A 16,742-nucleotide genomic window follows, 5' to 3' on the forward strand; every position below is an offset into this window, starting at 1 on the left:
TTATTATTATAGCAATATTATGACCCCTACGTCCTAAACTTAAATGAATATTAACCAAAATGTTCACCAGGCATGGTGGCTGTCCGCCATGCAAATAAGGCCTGGCTCATGCTGTCTCTTCCTCCAGTTCACCAGTCGATGGCGACAAAGAGCTCCTTCCCCTTCGATCTCCACTCCATAGATCTCTTCCCAGAAGTTTGCAGCTCTCTGTATTGAAAGAGGCCCAGACTGGGCTCTTATATCTGGGGAGGGGAAATGACACCCCCTTAGGTGAAAAGACTCCTGGGAAATGTAGTTCAGGAATTAAGTGTGGACAATGGTTTGTATATCAATTGGCTGAACTGTAGATTGTGATTATGTGGGGGTTTGCTTGTATTAGAACTGCATAACAAGATGCTGGTTTCTGTCTGCATCTCCCCAGAGCAATGGGGGTAGTTTTAGCACAGAGAAGGATTTGGTTTTTCTAACCTCTTAGGTGAAGGGATATGTGTAAACTCCTGCCACTGCCTGTAAAGAAGGCTGGGTTAGCAGCCAGAGGGAACCTCCTTCATTGCAATTCAAGGCCTGCCAGAGCCCGTCTCTAGTAAGCAACCAAAAAGGGATTGGAAGTTGCAGCTCAGATTCTGAAGCCCACCCTGTCCCTAGGCTTCAGAGCTTGAACTCCAGCCCCAGCCGCAATTACAGAGCACTGTCTACACAGCCATTTTTAGAGCATTGGCGAGAGCCCCCCTCACCCAAGTCTGTCGACTCTGGGCTGGGGGACTCGCTCCCAGTAGCTCCGAAAAGCTGTGTAGATGTACCCGAAAAGCTTTGGACTCGAGAGAGGTGGGCGCTACGCTGCAGATTTTCCGTATGCTCTTGGGCAAGTTATTTAAACCGCTTTGTGCCTCAGTTTCCCCCTCTATAAAATGAGGATTATAGCACTTCCCTGCCTCCCGGGGCGGGCGGTGAAGCTAAATTCACAAACGGCAGCTAAGCTATTTCAGCTGCCTGGAGGAAAGTCACTGTGGAGGTGCAAATAATTACTTATCATCCTAGATGTGGTTTTTAATAACAACACTTTGCACCTCTGTAGCAACTTTCCCCTGAAGATCCCAAAGCATTTTATAGACACTGACTGAGTTAGCCTGGTAACCTACACTGGCAAAGCAGGTCAGTGATTTTTCCCCCATTTTACAGATAGAGAAACAGAGGCACAGAGTGGTCACATGACCTGCCAAGCATCTTAGAGGCTGAACTAAGGCGAGAACACAGTTCTCCTGCCCGCGTTAATGACCAGACAGTCCTTCCTGTGGCTGTGTTAGCGTAGCTATCGGGTGACCCGTGCAATAACAGTGAATTATCTAAAGAGAGACAGGGCTGGTGAGGTAATATCTTTTAGTGGACCCACTTCTGTTGGTGAAAGAGACACGCTTTCGAGCTACGCAGAGCATTTCTTCAGGTCTAGGGAATGTTATGGCTTAGACGGTTCTGCATAAGGGGTTAGAAATGGACCATTAAGTGTAGCAGGCATTGATGTGTTACAAATTGTTTAATGAGCCATAAAACCAGTGCCGCTGTTGAATCCATGCTTTCTGGAGTCCAGCAGCAGGGGCGACTGACAACCTCTGATAATGGGGACAAAGCAAAGGTTCTGGTGGTATGCAACGGGGTTTGGGACAGGTACTCAAGAGTCAAAGGAGTTTTGATTTCTAGAGCTGCTTTGGATGTCATGTTTTACGATACTAGGTAATAGCAGAGGGAGGCTGTTCTAAAAGAGACAGCTACACCCATGAAGAAGCTGTGAAGTGCACAGGTGTATTATATCAGTCTGAAGCACACAGAGATATTTGCAAACCAGTCCTTTGACAGGATCTTTTAGAGCTCTTATGATAATATCAGCACCCACTAATTATGTCCGGAATCAGTTCTAATTTAACCTTATAAACTGATTTTCCCTCTCCATCTGGATCTGCGCTCTCTGCTGGGTTTGCAAGGAGGCAATGGCTCTGGTGTTTCTCCTGGCCTCTGACTCTTCTGGTATCTATAGTATCCGATATGGGGCATCATTAGCAAACCTGGAAAACCAGATTTCATAGCAGACGGGTAGTGGTTTGAACAAATTTTTGGAAAGTAAATTAAAACAGATTTCCATGCTCAGGCTCTTGTGCCCAGCCCCGTTAGCAGGGACGTTCGAGTCACGTCTCTGAGCTTGCCTACTATTCCCTTTTCTCTTTACCAATAACTAGAGACGGACCCAGAACGAGGACACAGAATCCAAACCGCTCAGAAAGAGGCGGAAGATCAGATCTAGGCCCAGATTTCAGTGTCACAGCTCAGGTTTATTTTTATGATGGGCCGGTTCAGAACTCCAGATCCCAGCGCTCCCATGAAGCGGCTTGGGTTTGGATCCGAAGTTTAGGAACTTGAATTTGTATCAAAGCTTCACAACCGACCCACTTTTGCTATTCACATTGCAAAACGGAATAATGTGACTTTCCAGTTCTTAATTATTATTATTTATTATAATATATTCCGACATTAAGGCCCCAATCCAGCAAACTCTTAAGCATCTACTCCACTATACACATGTGAGTTGTCCCAGGGGAACTGCCCAAGTGCTTGGACTTTAGCACGTGTAAGTAGTCTGCTGGGTTAGGGCCTTTAGGAAAAATGCAATAAAATATCATTGTCATTGTTTCAGGGGAACAGCACTTGTATTCCCCCCACCTCCCCATCACCCCTAGCCCCCGCTGCCTCCCCTGAAAATTGTTCACCCAAGCCACTTGGTTAATTCTCGTAGATAACAAATCAGTTCAAAGAGAATTCGAATTGGTTTACAAACGATTCCTAAACAGCAAGAAACGGGACATTTGCAACCACTGGCTACAGATCATAATTAGCAATTACTTCTGACTTTTAGGGGAGGAAGGAAGGGCCAGTTCCCAGCTCCTCCACCCGCTCCCTCGAGGCCCTCGGAAAAGTTGCTGAGGAGATTCTTCAAATCTTCTACAGGCTTTGGCTTCGGCCTGACTCTCTCCGGGCCTTAGTCCCTCACTTCTAAAATGGCAGTAATAATATTGACTTATGAGGAGAGGCTGAGGGAACTGGGCTTGTTTAGCCTGCAGAAGAGAAGAGTGAGGGGGGATTTGATAGCAGCCTTTAACTACCTGAAGAGGGACTCCAGGGAGGATGGAGCTAGGCTGTTCTCAGTGGTGGCAGATGACAGAACAAGGAGCAATGGTCTCAAGTTGCCGTGGGGAAGGTCTAGGTTGGATATTAGGAAAAATTTTGTCACTAGGAGGGTGGTGAAGCACTGCAATGGGTTACCTAGGGAGGTGGTGGAGTCTCCATCCTTAGAGGTTTTTAAGCTGCGGCTTGACAAAGCCCTGCCTGGGATGATTTAGTTGGGGTTGATCCTGCTTTGAGCAACGGGTTGGACTAGATACCTGCTGAGATCCCTTCCAACCCTCATTTTCTGTATTGCTTCCTTACAGGGAGTTGTGATGCACTCAAATGCTGCAGTAAATGGCAGCTGGTAAATATCTAGATTCTGTCAGTGAACTAACTCTCTGTCTGCTCCCTCTCATCCCAAGACCATGGTGCCTGTCCTTTACGAGCCAACCATCTTCAAGTGTAGCCACATTGCTATTTAAATGCCAAGGATCTCCTGGTCTAGGGCTGGGGCAGAGGGTTGCGAACCTGGACGAAGTTGAGTTAAACCAGTTGCATGCACACGATGCAGTTCATTATTGTTTTTCCTCTTTGGCGAATCAGAAACTGGTGTTTGTGTTGTAGCCAAATTCTTTTCAGTGCCCCTGTGAGGTGTCAGAGGGAGCTGCAGTTTACAGGTGAATAACCCTTCACTTGTGGTGATATAATTTTATCCCTAAAGGCATCTCACTGACCGTGAACTCCCTGTTATACAGCCCCACAGGCGCTCGGCATTGATGGACCTTATCACCTGGATTTGCCTTTTTAAATAAAAAATTCTCTCTGGATTTACACATACACGAGACTGTTCCTGAACAGAGAGGCCCAGATCTTCTGCTGATGCAAACTGCTGGAGCTTTCTTGAGGGTCTGGCCCCTGTTGTTTAATCAGAGGGCTTGTCTGCACTGCAATAAAACGCCTGTGGCTGGCCTATGTTGGCTGATGCAGGCTCGCAGGTCACTGGCTGCGGGGCTGTAAAATCACAGTGTTGACATGCCGGGGAAGGGGAGGGTCCCAGTGCCCAGGTTCCAGCCGTAGCCTGGATGTCTACACTGCAATTTTATTGCCAGCCCAGCCACCCAGGGTGTTTTATGCAATGTAGACATACCGGACAGACCTGCAGAGGAAGTACAGCAAATAATACATGACAAGAATAAGGAGGCTGCAAAGAAAGGAGGTTAAATTCTCTGCTGGGGTTACCCCTGACTCCAGGTAAGTTGTGCGAGCCGAGAATTCAGTCATGGAGTGATTCCACTCAGGAGGCTTTAGCAGGACGTCTGAATCACATGGCAGTGGCCTGGGATGAAACAGGGGTCAGTGTTTCCTTTCCCTTTCAGGGCTGTGTCCGGGCGTTGAGTTTCCAGCTGGTAGGGCCTGCGGCCTCCCCGTTCGATTGCATGCGCTAGAACCTGCGGTAACGGAGTTTCCTGTAGGTCACTGACCACGCTCATTCTGCTACCCTGGCCCACCGAGGCTTGTGGTGGTGGGATTTTCCTGGCTGGCCTTTTCTCACCCGCCACCCCCTGCAACACCTCGGGGCACTCTGTGAGACTGCTGCTGCCTGCTGTGAGACTTCTGTGGCTATGAAGACACCAGGAGCCTTTGCTCCTTAATGCTCATGCTACGGGAATCCCCTCACGTCTCGGAATTATCTGGGGGGAGTCAGTTCTATGTCCAAACCACAATGGACAGGAACCACATTCACTCCAGCAGAGGGTGGAATTTGCAGCTTAGTTAGGACATGGCTATACAAATGCAAGCACTGAGGCTGTCCATGGGGATAAAACCCAGGGCCTTCACCATCACAGGAGCCTCACTGCTGAGCTAAAGGGGCAGCTCCACTAGCATTTGGAAGAAGTAGATTGTTATCCTCTATGTAAATAAGCATTGAGAGGGGGATGTGACACTTACTGTGCGGTCCTGTTATGTGTTCCCCCCTGTCTGGGAATGCCTGGTCAATAGGTCCACAAGAAGCTGAGTCCCCTAATAAGGGCAGATGGGCTGATGGCTAATGCACTAGCTTGGACTTTAAAAGATGGGGGGTTCAATTCCTCACTCGCTTTGTGGCCTTTGGTCATTCTGCTCCTGATTGGTACAAGAGGGTTAACAGCTCTTCCCTAGTCTCAGGAGTGTTGTGTGATGAAATCCATTCCTGATGGTGAAGTGGCCAGAAACTACGGTGATGGGGTTGTATAAATAGATCCATTATTCTTCCCGTTTGGGGTGTCACTTTGCCATCAGCTCCCACTGTGCACCTGTGTTACCTCCCCTCGTCCTGGAGGATATTTCTTTACCAGCTCAAGCCCAGCCAGTTTTGGGAGAATGAAATGGATTTTTTGCTATCAGGTTGTTTACGCAGCAGGCGTCGCCGTGGTAGGAATTCCTGGTCACCCTAGAAATGTCACTAACCAAAATTTCTGCTGCCATGTAGAACAGCAGGTGGGGCAGGTGGTGGGGGAGAGAGGAATAAATGGACGTGCTTCTGTCATCTGTCAGCTTCAGATCAGGGCTCTGGGAACAGAGAAGGAAGCCGGCTTTGTTTGTGAAAGGTGACATTTATCTTTTGGCTGTGCCAACAGAAACCTGAGCACCCAGAAAATCGGAGAAAAGGTGTCTCCCTGGGTGCAGCCAGGACAATAGGGAGTTATGTCATAACGGCTCCTCTGGGGGGAAGCTTTTGGATCTGGCGACATGCCACTTCTTCCTTGGAACCTGAGTCACGCAAGGCATAGCGCAGCCACGTCTACTTCACACGCAGGAGCCCGGAAAGCACCCAGAGTTCTGCGTGTTAGATGTGTCTGAGAGACGTTAATTGGTGAGATGGGAAGGGTCTATAGTAACCAAGCATTCAGCTTCATGCTGCTTGGCCGTCCGGCATGACAGTGCTGAGTCTAGTGGTTAGAGCACAGGCCTGGGCGTGAGGACCCTGGAGTCCTTTCCGGGCTCTGTTCTCTAGAGGTTCTTATACCACACTCGTCACCATCGTATCTGAGCACCTCCCAGTAGCTCTGCTAATCCCTTTATTAGTTATAGAGGGCTATAAGTATGTATGCGTCTCAGTCAGACTTGCTGGGTGTGACTCATAGGCCCCTTGACAACGGGTCCTCTTTTCATTGCAAACAACTCTCGACTCAGGCCTGACACACTCACTACACCAAATGCATTGCTTACCAGGTATTTGTCCATAAAGGGGAACATTTAAGGTCTCCGTTGAAAGCTTGCCACTTACCAATGTTCATAATCATGATGTGTGTATGTGTGAGGTGCATTTGGGTATATTTAAGGAATAATGTCATTATATTGAAGTTTATGCCCGTATGATTTTAAGATTAAAAGGAGTCAGCAGGGTGACAGCCGATTCATGCAGGTGGGAGGCACCCCCCCCCCCCCCCGGTTAGCCGGTGAGGTAACGTACAGCTCAGTTATACACCATTGCCCCCTACCTGAACAGTCAATGAAAAACCATCAAAAACCAGACAGGATCAGCCTGGCTACGAACAAAGACATGAAACTGTTTCCGTAGAACAAAGAATGGGGAGAGACACTCTGGATCCATTCACTGAGGAGACATCGTGGTGAGTGCAGGGGTGTTTCGTGAAAGTTTGAATCCTGGCTCCTGAAGCCAGCCGACTCCGCAACAGACTGCGGCATTCATTGCTAGGGGGTGTCGTGCAGGCCAAAACTATATGTGGGCTCAAAAAAGAACTAGATAAATTTAGGGAGTATAAATCCATCCATGGCTATTAGCCAAGATGGTCAGAGATGCAGCCTCGTGCTCTGGGTGTGCCTGAATCTCTGCCTGCCAGAAACTGGGACTGGACAAGAGGGGAAGGAACATTCAATGGTTGCCTGCTCTGTTCATTCCCTCTGAAGCATCTGGCACGGGGCACTGCTGGAAGACAGGACACTGGGCTAGATGAACCATTGCTCTGACCCAGTATGACCGTTCTTATATTCTTACAGTAGCCACTAATTTGAAGTTGCCTCACTTTATGCATACCCAGCCCCCTGTCCCCCATCTCAAGCCATTGCCCCTCAATCCAGCAGCACCCCCTACTATTCCAGTCCTGCCGCCTTTGCACCCCGCTCTGCCGATGCTCCTGATTCTGAACTCACAGCTACCCTTTGCGATTTCCACCCTGCGCTACCTGGCCTCTGTCTTTTCTATGTACCTCATGTAAATGGGGACGGTCTTCATGTCTTGTGTGGTGTTGTACACTCCGTCAGCTCTTGACCAATCACAATAAACACACTCCAGCTGTAGCTACTTATAGGGTCCCCTGTCACTATATCATACGAGCACTTCAAAGTCGTTGGCAAAGGTATCTTCACAACATCCTTCTACACTAAGGAAGCATTATCATCTCCACTTATGCAGGGGGAAGCTAGGACACAGAGAGATTAAATGGCTTTCCTGGTGTCTGAGCAGAAGCCTTTCAGGGAACTAGGACTTGAACCCAGATCATCTCGGGGGCAGAGGGGCTCAATCCCAAGCTATGGGTTTGAGATGTGAACGCAAGAGCTAGACTGAAACCACCAGATATTTTCATAAGTCTAGAACGTACCAATGTAGGTCTCTGAAGTTAATAGTCAAGTGCATTGGTGTATCTACCTCCTAGCCTCGGGAGGTCATGAAAACTCCTTCGCTGTAGATTTTCAAAAGGAGGTTGAATGGCCGTCTGTCTTGGATGGTTTAGACACAACAAATCCTGCATCTTGGCTGGGGGTTAGAATAGATGACCCTTGCAGGCCCCCCTAACCCTGTAGTTCTATGATTCCTTCACCACCATGACCGCCCTGTGATATCTACAGAGCTTAGAAACGCAGGCAGAAAACATCCAGAAAAACTCAACTTGGATGAACCCAGCTAATACGTCTGGTGGAACATGACCCCACGCGTTCCCTGAGTGGGAGAGGGGTGGGGAGCCGGGATGCTGAAAGAGAGCTGGGAGGAGGGCATGGCAGCATCTTAGACAGGAATATTCGGTGCAGGAAGGCAGCAAAAAAAGGCCCAGGGGCCCATATCCTGATTTCAGTGCAAGCTCGGAGCCTAAATACCTTCGAAGAGTTGGATTAATGTGTCTTTGGGCAGCACGCGCACGGAGATCGCCTGTCTTGGAGCAGGGCGCTGGTGCTCATTCTGTGCAGCTCTGGGGTGACTATGGAACCTGCAATGTTGCATTTAGTGCTGGGTTCTACACTGTCTGACCCTAAGGAGAAACAGTCTTGCCTAGTGGTGAGAGCACTCACTGGGGACTCAGGAGCGAGGGGTCTATCCCCGTCTCTGCAGCTGGCCTGCCGCCTGATTTGGGGCAAGTCATTTCCCCTCCCACCCTTTGTGTGTCTCGTCGATTTAATTGCCAGCGTTTGGGGACTGGCTTTTACTCCATGTCTGTACAGCGCCTGGCACACTGGGGCCCTGACTTCAGTGGGGATCCGTCATAGTTCAGGATGACTGCACCTGTATGTCCCCTCAATGCTACAGCAAGTTCACCCACTCTGCTTCCAGCTCCTCAGCTGTTCCCTTTCTTGGGTGGAGACCTGCGTCCCTCTCCCTTCTGATCCGGGTATTCCCAAGCTGCAAGTTCCTTTGCTTTCACTGTGTGATTCCCAGCACAAAGAGGTTACCCTAGGATACCTGCTTGCTTTCTATTCCAATAGCAGAGTAATTGCTGCAGATACAAGATACCGCGCAGCTCTTTCTAAGCAAGCCTGCTTTATTCTTAAGGTACCAAACATTACAGAGAGAAGATGTTAAAAAGCAATGGAAGAACCTACAGGCCTGCTAATAAGCTTACCAGAGTTCATCCCAACACTCACATAACATAAGAACATAAGAATGGCCAGACTGGGTCGGACCAATGGTCCATCCAGCCCAGTGTCCTGTCTTTGGACGTTGACCGGGGCAGTGTTTTAATACCCCACCCTAGAGGCATCCTTATGGACACAAATTCATCCGAGTTTCAGCTCAGAACAAGCACGTGCATAGTATGTTCAGTTTCCTTTCTAGGCAGATCAGGGGTCTCTGATCTACAGTTCCCAGAAGCAGGTAATTAGTACACAATGGGCCACTTTCCCTAGGCCATATCTTCAAAGGGTTCGTTTTGGAGAGGAAGAATTCCTTTCCCCGCACCTCAAGGAAATCCACTTCACTGGTATTATTCCAAAATGACCTTTGAACTACCTCATACCTCCAGAGATTGCATTGATCTTGTCATTCTGTCCAAGAAATGCCATCCAATCTCAATACATAAACATTTGCATTTGCAATACAATGCACTCCTAATTCACTGAGGTTTAACTTAATTCGATTGTAATGCCAGGAGGTTTTTCCAGGCTGTTACAGGATACTGTGAATCTGCTACAGGATCTCTGGGCGCTGCCATAACACCAATGAGAACAAAAGAGAGACTGACAAACTGGAGGCAGTTCCAAGAGGTAAAGCATTTATGACGGCGTGATCAGAAAGATAAGAGCTATTTACGTGACTACTTTATAACCGCTGGCAGGTGTTTGAGGGTGCGAACGCCAAAGAAGGATTGAAATTATTTAGTGAACATAAGAACGGCCACACTAGGTCAGACCAATGGTCCACCCAGCCCAGCATCCTGTCTCCTGAAGTGCCTGGTGCCAGAGGCTTCAGAAGGAATGAAGAGAACAGGGTAATTTCGAGTGATCCATCCCCTGGTGTCCAGTCCCAGCTTCTGGCAGTTGGAGGTTTAGGGACACTCAGAGTATGGGGTTGTGTCCCTGACCATCTTGGCTAGTAGCCACTGATGGACCCTATCCTCCATGAACTTGTCGAATTCTTGTTGTAGTGCGGTGAAGGGAATAGCGACAGAAACACTGGAATTCGATCAGTCAGTCCAGATTGGTTTGGAAGTTTGCCCACTGCTGTGATGTGCGAGGACAGAAGGTTTAGGCAGAGTATTGTGAAAAATGCCCTGACTGTGGGATATAATCAGTGCTTCATTTGTACGGGGGCAGCCCCGGCACCGCTAGGCTTGGCAGTTCATAGCCCTGGCACCTCCCCGGCCAGCAGCCAGCGCTCTCCGGCCGCCCAGCCAGTGCTTAATTTGTGCCGAAGCTTGCCAGGGCTAAGTCCTGGCACCTGTTTCATTCCAAATGAAGCACTGGGTGTAATGAACTGTGCTGGAGAAGTCTGTCTCGGATAGTCCTGAGCCAAAGCCCGTTGACGACATTGGGAGATTTCTATGGGCTTCAAACGTTCTTAGATTCAGCCATAATGGAGAGGGAAGAAGCCTCTTCGCATAGAGCTTTAAAAGCGACTGTAGACTGAGTGAATCGCTGGAAACGGATTGTAATGAACAGCGCTGCACTGGCAGAGGGGGTGTGAGAGACAGATCTAGTCTGATTCTGAGAGCTGGATAGAATAATCCCTAGGGAGGCTTCCAGCTAACCGAGTATGGGCGCAGTAGGGGACTCTAGGCAGATCTAATCTCTCTGTCTATCAAATAGGTGATAAAAAACAGATCAGGTAAACCCAGGAATCACAGATTATACAGCCAGAAGGGAGCATTGTGATCGTCTAGTCTGACCGACTGTATAACACAGGCCATAGGACTTCCCTGAATTCCTTCTCCTTGTTAAACTCACTAGACTGAGCTCTTTCGGTCTATCACTAGAAGGCAGGTTTTCTAATCCTTTCATCATTCTCGTGGCTCTTCTCTGACTTCTCCCCAATTGATCAACATCCTCCTTGAATTGCGGACGCCAGACACCTGGACATAGCACCCCAGCACCAGTGCCAAACACAGAAGTCAAATAACCTCTTACTCCCACTCGCTATTTCCCTGTCTATACATCCCAGGATTGCATTAGCCCTTTCAGCCACCATGTGGCATTCAGAGATCATGTTCAATTGATTAACTACCAGGAGCCCCCAAGACTTTTTCAGAGTCGCTGTTCCCCAGGATGGAGACACCCTGTTATATTCTCAGATGCTATAATGATGTTTGTGCTGTAAGAAACTAGCTGTACCTTATCTATCAATCTCTAGCGCCTGTGAGTCTGAAATAATGGATTTCTCTGTGGACTTTTTTGATGGCATCATTACAATTTCATCTCCTACATTTAAAGCTTTGGGGGTTCTTACTCTGTCTTACAAAATCCAACACCAGCATAGCCTCAGGAACTCTCAGTGCCTCTGACTGTGATGATGTTCTTAGAGGAATTCAGTGGAATGACCTTATAAAACAATAATCTGGCTCCTGAGGAATTTGTTGTTAAATTCCATATGACACGGTCAATTTACAATGTTCCAGGGCATGTCTCTCTTGTGTAACAACTCCTGCAGGGTAAGGACAAATTAGCATGGTGCTAATCATCCATCTCAGAAAGAGCATACCACTGTGCTTTGAAAAATAATGTTGGTAGGCATGCAGAAGCTGTCTTTGAGTAACAGGAGCATGTATTTAACTAAGGTGTCATAAGAGAAAGCACCGAAACACCCTGCGGTGAGTAAGTGTAATGCCTGCCTATGCTTTCTAGAACTCACAAATCAGCCAGTAGCCTGGGTCCCTTACACACACCTTCACCTTGTTCTTCTGAGCCTACAAAATCTGTTTTTGGGGTGGCATTTATCCTGTTTGCAAGCATCTAAAAAAGAAGACAACATAGCCCCTCGGCTATAGCCCTAAGGGTTCCAGAGCTGCCTCTGCTACTAACCAGCCGTGTGACCTTGGGCTAGTGCCTGTGCCTCAGTTTCTCCAGCTATATCATGGGGAGCTCAGTAATTACTCTGCCTTGGGAAGGGGCCTTTGAGATCTGCGGCTGAAAAGAGCTCAGTATGATGATGTTGTGAAAACAGAGCTGATTAAGGTGGCATGAGAAGATCCTGAGAAGGCCTGGAGCCTTCACCTTGACTCAGTGTGAGCCATCACCTCTGTGAGCGTAACACACCAGCCTCCCAATGAGGCTTGTTCATTCCGGCTCTTGCAAACAACCTGGGATCTAAAGGCAAGCTCACGGACAGGCTTTCGCCATCTCGTCTCTTCAGGTTACATAAAAACAGCCAGACTGGGTCAGACCAATGGTCCATCTCACCCAGTGTCCTGTCTTCCGACAGTGGCCAATGCCGGGTGCTTCAGAGGGAATGAATAGAACGGGCAATCATCAAGTGATCCGTCCCGTCACCCATTCCCAGCTTCTGGCAACAGAGGCTAGGGACATGTCAGAGCATGGTTTTGCAGGAAGAAGTAGGTACCATCCCCTTGGTCTCTAAGCACCTAGCCATTAGGTAGTATTTTGCAAGAAAAAGGGCTAAGAACTTTTGTTTTAATGAAAGCCAAGTTTAGCCTTGACACAGTTCAGTCCCCAAAGCAGCCAGCCCCGAATCTGCAGGCTTCGTAGACTGCAAAACCCACTCTCTGTCCATCACCTTCCTCCATCATTTATGCTCCCCTTTCCCTGAACTCCCCCTCAGCTCCTGGATCCCTTACGTCTGTATTATGACCCTGCCTGCGCTATTGATCCCAGTTTTAGCTTTGGGAATGCCGAGTCTCCAGTGGTGCAACCACAAGGACGTTACCCCTTCGCTGTGATCTTCCACCCTGATGCAATCTTTGCTGCCCCTTGCTCCACTCTCTCAAGGGCTGTAATCTCCCGGGAGTCTAGCGACTGGGGTTGCCCGGGAAATTCCAGCCGGAGGGGTGGGGGACGAGGCTAATAAAGCACCTGAGGCAGTAACAGTGTCACCTCTGTCATTTAAATGGCTAGATTTTGCAAGAGGAGCCAGTGGAATGCACTCGGTGGAGAATGCAATAAGGGCAGACCCAGGCAGAACATCCTCCACTCTGATGACTGGGGCTGTGGGTGACTACACGTGCGTGCAGAGGGTTTAGGGTTTTATAAAAGCAGGAGAAATTAATAAAACCAAACAGCCTACCCCAGACGCTCCATGAAATCCATTCAGGCCTTCCCAGTGGCTATTGGTTTTACCCAGAAAGCACTCATATGCTCCAGTGAAGGGCAGCAATCGAACAATCTCAGCTAAGCTCAGAGGAGGTTGTTCTGGAGACATGTCAAAGTACATAAAGAGCGAGCGCCAGACAGACGACAGAGCTGCTGTATAGAATAGCTCCATTATGCACCCATGTCTATTAGCGAGTGGCAGCATGGCATAGTGGTTAGCGCTGGGACGGCATTGGGGTGTGGGTTCAAGAGGCCTGGGTTCCATTCCTGACTGTTAGTGACCTTGGGCAGGATGCTGCATGCGGCAGTTTGTCCAGCTATAAAACAGAGGATAATAACCCCCCTTTATCAACAGTAGTGAGATCATAAAATGAAAGGCGCTAGATATATATTACTGTTGCAAAGTAACATGAGGAGATTTGCATGTAAATAGCTCAGAGGGAAACATGTTACATGAGCTGTTGCACGTAACTAGGAAGATAAAAGTGCACAAGCAAAGAGCTGCCACTTGCGCTAGGTGCTGCACGTGCATTTCTGAACATAATTCTTTTTTTCTGTGCAATTTTACCGACCTGCCCCCTTAACTGAGCATTTCACCCGCACGCCTCAGAAGACGAGGTCTGTTGGATCTCTCTCATTTTAAATCAGTATTTCCCACAGTGTGTGGAGCAACCTGAAGCTCTTGCCAAGGGTGGGGTACAGACACATCTCTCTATTGTCTTCCAGCGTCAGTTTTCATTTCAGTAAAAAAAAAAAATAAGTCTCTAGCTCTTAAAAACCTTCCAAATGTGACACAAGTGTCATTGATTTAGCAACATCTGCCTGAGTTTGCAGAGCGCCTGAAACAATAGCTCCGACGTGTGAACTACCCTCCTGCTTTCAATGGGTACTATACTCAGAGGGCAGTGATGCTATTTTAACTCCCAATTGGTTATGAAGATCAGTATTTCCCTAGCTGGGAGCGTGGAGCGCAGAAGACATATACAAATTAAGAAATGTTGCCTTTTTTTGCAGCTGGGCAAGTTTGGTTTTATTTTCCTGACGAGGGCTCAGCTTGTCATAGTTTTAGGAACACTGCCTTAAATGATCACGTTTTGTAAGTTCATAAGGAGAAGTGGACAGGAAATGGTTTTCCTAGCTTGTGAAATTTTTCAAGGTATCAAAAAACTGTGCGGTCCTGAATCAAGAGAGAATGTAAAAATCCCAAAAAATGTCACGTACCAAAAATCTGAAAGTGTTTTTGCTTTGTGTCAGTCACAATGTTTTGCATCCATCATTTCAAAACATTTCATTTTGATTTCTTTTCTTTAAGTCTAAATTTATTATAATTTCGAAACCAAAATTTCTTTTGATTCAACAAACCCAGACTTTCTGGTGCAATAATGGCAAAACAGGATGTTTTGAGCATTTCAAATATATTTTTTCCCAGCATTGTTCGAGGTGGGAGATTTGAGAAAAACCAATCCCATTTTGTGAACAGTTTCAATTTCAACAAATCAGCATTTTGGGGGTGAAAAAACTGTCGAAAAATTCCTGACCGACTCTTCTCAGAAATGATCTTCTGAACAGCATCACCTGACACAGAGGACATAAATCCTGTTGCTGTCTCAGCCTCTTGTGAACATGAGAACGGCCATAGTAGGTCAAACAATGGTCCATCTAGCCCAGTGTCTGGTCTTCAGACAGGGGCCAGTGCCAGGTACTGCAGAGGGAACATGCAATCATTGAGTGATCCATCCCCTGTCTTCCACTCCCATCTTCTGGTAAATACAGGGTAGGGACACAGAGCACAGGGTTGCATCCTTGCCCATCCTGGCTAATAGCCTTTCATGGACCTATTCTCCATGAACTTATCTAGTTCTTTTTTTAACCTTTTATGGTCTTGGCCTTCACAACATCCCCTGGCAATGAGTTCCACAGGTTGACTGTGCATTGTGTGAAGAAGTACTTCCTTTGGTTTGCTTTAAACCTGCTGCCTATTGATTTCATTGGGTGATCCCTGGTTCTTGTGTTATGTGAAAGAATAAATAACACTTTCCTAGTCACTTTCTCCACACCCATCAAGGTTTTATAGACCTCTATCATATCCCCTCTTAGTCGTCTCTTTTCCAACCTGAAAAGTCCCAGAATTGTGCCTCTCAGGTTACCCTACCAAGGCACTGATACTGGTGTCTCTCCCCCACCGGTGTCTTACAAGCAGCATGACCCAGGCACCGAAGTTTCTCCTGCTTTGTAAAGCCGGAATGGCTGCAACACTGGGGACAAGTTAGACAAATGGGAGCCATGCCCCTGTTTACTGAGAACTCCTTATACCTCACATGGAGACTCACTAGTGAGATACATGATGACTGAGCAAAGAGTGCCCTCTCCTTTCCCGGCAGGATCACTCCATTTTCACGGACAGTCTGTCTTGTTTCCATCCCTTCTACCCAACTCTCCCATTACCGTTTTATTTACTGAATCTTCTCCGGGAGTGCACTCTCCTCCCTGGGGATATCAGCGTTATTATTACTACCATAGCTGTAGGGGCCCTAGTCGTTGATCTGGATCCCATTGTGCTAGGTGCTGTACAATTAATAGGTGACATCCTTCCCAAGGCAGCGTTCACCAGGGGGGAAATTCACCCCATGCAGAGGGCCAGAATAATGTATAGCATCACTCAAGTCCCCCATAGACTTCAGTGGGACTCAAATGGCACTTAGCCCTTGCACAGGGTCTCTGCACAAGGATGAATTTCGCTTAACAAATGGGCAGTGGCTGTGCAGACTTCCCTCAGCAGGAGGGAACATCTCTGGAGTGAAAGGGGAGTGCACAGACCAACCCACGAGCCTCTCTTCAGAGCACTACCACTGTATCATGAATGAACACAATCCACTGCCGGGAAGCTTTATTTTGCAGCCCATCATTCATGCCTGCTCTTTCCTCCCCCTGCACGATGGAATTAAGTAATTGTTACCAGTAAAGGGGGGAGGGAGGAGAAGCCAGGGGAAGGAACCTTTATGGATGGATACTTGGAAATTAGTGTGGAGGGTGAATGAGGGGGAGAGATAGCAGGAAGCTATTTGAGAAGGCATCAGCTGCATGGGAGAAGGCTCTTGCACCACCTGCTCCGTTGAAAGGACAGAAAAGATCGGTGCTCAGGAAGCGGAAAGGAGCAGGGAGGCGGATAGAGAAAGACAGACAGTGCTCTGGAGAGCTGTAAAACAAAGGCAGGAATTTCCCAATTGGATTCTGAAATAAGGTCCTGATTCAGCAGAGCACTGACCCTCATGCTGAAGTCCCATGAATATGGTCACCAACCCGCAAAGTCTTGTGCACGCGCTGCAGAATTGCAGCTTAGAACTAAGTCTGAACTCACTTCATTTCTTACCTAAATAGCAACTCAAGCCAGAACTGAAGTTAAAAAAAAAAAAGAACCCTCCAGTAAATTTCAGCAAAGTTGAACTATAAATCACTTTAATTATTACCATTGATTATTCCTACTAATTATTATTCCTCTGAAACAGGGACACAAAGAACAAAAGAATGTAACACACTAAGGCTACGTTTAAACTGGCACTTTTGTTGGGAAAACTTTTGTCAGGCGGGGTGTGAAAAAACTCACCCCATAGCGACAT

Source organism: Emydura macquarii, unplaced genomic scaffold, assembly GCF_026122565.2.
Source record: "Emydura macquarii macquarii isolate MOO-44397 ecotype Brisbane River unplaced genomic scaffold, CSIRO-AGI_Emac_v2 contig_366, whole genome shotgun sequence".
NCBI lineage: Eukaryota > Metazoa > Chordata > Testudines > Chelidae > Emydura > Emydura macquarii.